General features: G+C 46.1%; 1 non-coding gene across 1 annotated transcript; it reads left to right on the top strand.

The window, feature by feature from the left end:
- Positions 1-4201: 4201 nt before the first annotated feature.
- On the top strand, positions 4202-4276 carry TRNAD-AUC (transfer RNA aspartic acid (anticodon AUC)). The gene has a single exon. It is a non-coding gene; the product is annotated as a tRNA-Asp (tRNA).
- The last annotated feature ends 514 nt before the right edge of the window (positions 4277-4790 follow it).

The following is a 4790-nucleotide window of genomic DNA, read 5'->3' as shown; positions in this document are numbered from 1 at the left end:
CATAGGGATTCAGTTTTTTATATATATATATATATACACACATATATATACACACACACACACACTTATATACATATATATACATATATACACACATATATATTCTTTTTCATATTTTTTCTGATTCTTTGTTCTTACAAGATGTTGAATCTAGTTCCTTGTGCTAAACAGTAGGACCTTGTTGTTGATCTGTTTTATAGATAGCAGTTTGTATCTGAGAAGTTAGGAAAGTGCAGGAAGTTGAGAGAGCTAATGAAAGAAGACATGCCATTCATGCTGTTTGGCGATGTCAGTCTGACTCAGTTCCACAGTCATTTGTTGAGCCTCTGTGTGTCCTTCCTGCTGGAAAGGAGGTGGAATCTTGGGCTGAGCAGAGATGGAATCTGGGCTTGTAGGTCAGTGACAGCTGCCCATCAGCAGGGGGCTGGGTTTAATCTGTGCGCTGGGGAAGGACGTCAAGGACTGTTAGCAAGGGCTCAACGTGGTTGCTGAAAACCACATCTTTATGTACAGCAAGGGACTGGAAACTTGGGATCTGCTGCCCAGGGGCGATTCTGCTCTATTAGGCACCAGCTCGGTGCCTTGTCCTATGGCTGCACATCTGAGAGCCCTAGGTGCTGGGGAGGTCACAGAGAGGAACAAGACACAGTGAGCTGCAGCAGTTACAGTCTAGTGGCGGAAGTAAGTCAGATGGACATACAGCTCGATAATTACATCTTCCCACCATTGTGTGACTACAAAGGAAGGAAAAAGTACACCCTACTGGAAGGGCTGCTGGATGCACCCTGAAGAGAGATGCTTTGACGTGGTATTTGACCCCCAAACTGCCTCTGCCCTTATCTTCCCATCTCTGTGCTTCCCACCCAGTTGCTCCAGCCAAAAATTTAGAGGATTCGTCACTGATTCTTCTTTTTTCTTCATCCCTCGCATCCAATCTGTCGCCAGTTTGCTTAGCGTCTTCCTCCAGCAGAGTTTAAGTCTCACCTTTATTTCTGGTCACTGCCAAAGCCCTGGGCACAACCACCTGTTGCTTGGGGGTTTAACATTCTACCCCACTTCCCCTCCTATCAGTAATTTTGGCAGCAACCAGAATAATCATTCCAAAGGATAAGTCAAGATCCTGCCACTCCCCTCTTCAAAACCCTTTTTACATTCCTGTATTGGCAGTGAAACAGCTTTAGGTATTTCCAACAGGGAATGTTAATACAAGGATTTTGTTGCATAGAAACAAATAGAAGATGGGAAGCAACCTAGCGCAGGAAGCCACTGCCAGGCTGGAGGGACACAAGCTTAGAACCCAGAAGCTACTCAACCACAGTGGGTCCCCTTGGTGGCAGTTTGGACCTCGGAGCAGGGTGCTGTCTGGTGGGAATCTGTGATGACAAAGGAAACAAGGCTGTTGTCAGAAAATGCCAGCTGGAGGCAAGAGGGGGAGGGAGACATGCTCTGGCTTCTTCCTTCTCCCTATCTTCTGGTCTCTCACTGGGGTTTCCCAGTGGCCAGACTTTGCTTGAAGATGGTTGTCAAGGGAGCCTGGGAAATGCTGAAGGGGGAAGCAGGTTGACAGCAAGTGGGTGAAGACTGTTGCCTCCCCCCTCCCCCAGCTCTTTGCCAGGCAAAGAGGGGACTCACACCATCTACCCCTGGCTCCCTGGCCACCCTTCCTGGTGCCAACCTGCCCTTCCTCCTATTAGGTCTGCTCTGCTGGCCCACGTTCTAGTCCTGGGACTCATCTTTCCTCACCCCACTGGACAATGCTTTCTCTTTCTGGAGTACGCATTCCTTAGCTGCCTTCCTGGCTGGCTCCTTTGCATCTTCACTCTTAGCTCAAACGGCACCTCCGCAGAGGGGCCTTTTGGGATCACCGTATATGTGATAGTCGCTCCCCTCACCTTACTGTTGGCTCCTCTGCAATAGCACCCTGGCATCTCTTTATGATTTCTATGTTATCAAAATGATTTTGTTTCTTTATGTATTATTGTCTCTGCTCCTTTCATTCAGGTCTCTGCTCAAGTGTTGCCTCCAGAGGAAGGCCTCCTGTGACCACCATCACATTCTGTTTCATTGCACAGCTTTATATTCTAATTTCTGTACAGCTAGTCATTACAGGGCAAACACACACACACACACACACACACACACACACACACACATTTATCTTTCCCACTAGACTATATACTGCATGAAAGCAGCTTGTGTGCCTTGTTTGGTTGAAAGGAAAGCTCCATGAAGGCAGGGGTTTTGTGCACCCCATTTAGCAGAGTGAGCTGCTGTGAACATTCCCAGCATGCAGAGTGATGCCCGACATGGCACACACCCAGTGAATACCCGAGGCAGGAATAAATACATAGTGCTGAAGTTGAGTAGAATCTCAATAAACCGTGATAAGAGAGAAAAAAGGACATTCTCGAACAGTGGAATAACGAAAAGACAGGCAGAGCTATTGGAAAGTGTGTATTTCGGGAAAGATGAGTACTTTGGTTTGTTGGAGTGTAAAGAAGGTGGTAGGTGGTTAAGTAGGAATTAGGTCAAGAGAGGCAGATTGAGGCCAGATCATGGGGGACCTTAAAGTCTATGTTAATGAGTTTATTCTGTTAGGTAATAGGGAGCCATGGAAGGTTTTTGAGCAGGGTCATGACATGTTCAGAACTGTACTTTGAAGGATGCATAGAAACTGTCCAGGGGCAGAGGGTATAGCTCAGTGGTAGAGTGTGTGCTTAGCATGCTTGAGGTCCTGGGTTCAATCTCCAGTACCTCCATCAAAATACATACATAATACATAATTATCTCCCCCCACTCAGCACCCCCCACTCCCAAAAAGTGAAGAGTTTATGGATGAATAAATTAATATTAAAAAAGAAAGTGTCCAAAGAATTACTACATTTCTAACGCCAGTGACTATTTTATAACTATCTTAGTCACAGTTGGTTTAGACAGAGGGATGCCATTAGCAAAACTAGTGAACCTAAGAGGAATTCTAGTTGGGTTAATTGATTGAAGCATTTATTCATCAAGGATTGAAGTGCCTGGTAAGAACCAGGTTCTTTTCTGCCCCTGTAAGAGGAGAGACATTTAAATGTAAAACAGGGTGTAAATGTGAAAACAGGGTCCCTTCCCTTGGGCTCACTGTCTAATAAGGGAGATGAACCTGTAAACAGATGATTACAATGCAGTGTGATGTGTGCTGACAGAGCTCTGCTGCAAGGTGCTGGGGACCGAGCAGGGGTGCAGCCAGCTCTTCCCGGGGGTGTCACGCAGGTTGCTCACAGCTGAGGCCCAGCTTGAAAGGTGAAAAGCAGTGAAATCAGAGGGGCAGCTGCAATCCAGAGGGGTGCAAGAGCATGGCTGTCCGGAGGGCAGGAAGCAGCAGCTCTGTGGGCAGAGTGTGTGGAGGTGGGGGGTGGGCAAGGGACGGCGGACATGATGAAAGGTGAGAGGGCAGAAGGATGGGAGGGACTGAGTGCTCAAGGCCCGTCTACACCACGTGAGGAGTTAGAAGGGGAGGACTCTTTTCTTCCGCTCCCTGACTTATGCTCTTAGCAGAAATGGCCTCTTTGTGGCCCTGACACACCCAATTTTCTCTCCTTTGTTCATTTTTTCCAAAAAAACTTTAAGAAGCTTCTATTATATGCCACACACTATTCTATGCATTGAATATATGGTGGTGAATAAGGTAAACAGGCCTCCCTCATGGAGCTCATAGTCTAATGGGGAAGATAGATGTGCATAGATGTCTGTGTATGTATTATGTATGTGTATTTATTTTTTGCCAAGTAATGATTATTTTTATGAAAACACATTTGTGTGTGCATATATATATATATATATATATGAGTTAATGACTAGTTCTATGAAAAATAAGACTCTATAAGGAACTAAAATGTGAGGAGAGAGGGTTTCTATTTAGCTTGGGAGATCATGGAAGGTCTTTCTGTTCTGTGGGAAGTGACATGTGAAAAAGACCTGAGGTAGGGAGCAAGCCATGTGAATATCGTGAGGAAGAGTGTTTTAGGTAGCGGGAACAGCAAGTGCAAAGGTCCTGAGGCAGGAGATGTTCCAGGGAGAGCAAGGAGGACAGGAAAGCTGGAGTACAGTGAGTGAAGGCAGCGGGATGGGAATGGAGGAAGAAGTCAGGGACCGATCAGGGTGGCTTGTAAGCAACAGACAAGATTCTGGATTTTATTCTAAATATGTTGGGGAGGGAGTAGGTATAGCTCAGTGATAGAGTGCATGCTTATCATGCATGAGGTCCTGGGTTCAATCCCCAGTACCTCCCTTAAAAAAAAATGTGATGAGTCATTGATGAGTTTTGAGCTGGGGAATTGATGTGCTGTGACCTACATTATGCAAGAATCACACTGCTTGCTTCTGAGAAATAGACTCTAATGGGGCAGGTAGGAGAAGAGGGATGAGTTGGGAGACAGTTGAGGTGGTCCACGTGAGAGAGGATGGTGGCTTGGGACAGTGTAGCAGCAGTGCTGTTAGTGAGAAATGGTCAAATTCCACACATATTTTGCACGTGGAGACAATACAATTTGCTGATGGATTGAACGTGCTGTATTAGGGAAAGGAAGAAGTTGAGGGTGGGTTCCTAATGTTTCTGACTTGAGCAACTGGGGTAGAGAGCAGGCAAATGAATTTTCATTTGGAGAAGCCTGTCAGACTCCCAGGTGGAGATGCCTTGTGGGCAACTGGATGCATGAGTCAGGAGTTCAGGGATGAAGTCAAAGGTGGAGGTAGACATTGGGAATATCCAAATATAGATGGCAGTTAAATGCCATCTCTGTGAG

Source organism: Vicugna pacos, chromosome 21 (assembly GCF_048564905.1).
Source record: "Vicugna pacos chromosome 21, VicPac4, whole genome shotgun sequence".
In the NCBI taxonomy this organism is placed as follows: domain Eukaryota; kingdom Metazoa; phylum Chordata; class Mammalia; order Artiodactyla; family Camelidae; genus Vicugna; species Vicugna pacos.
Note: the sequence above shows the minus strand (reverse complement) of the source record. Positions and strands in the feature narration are given on the sequence as shown.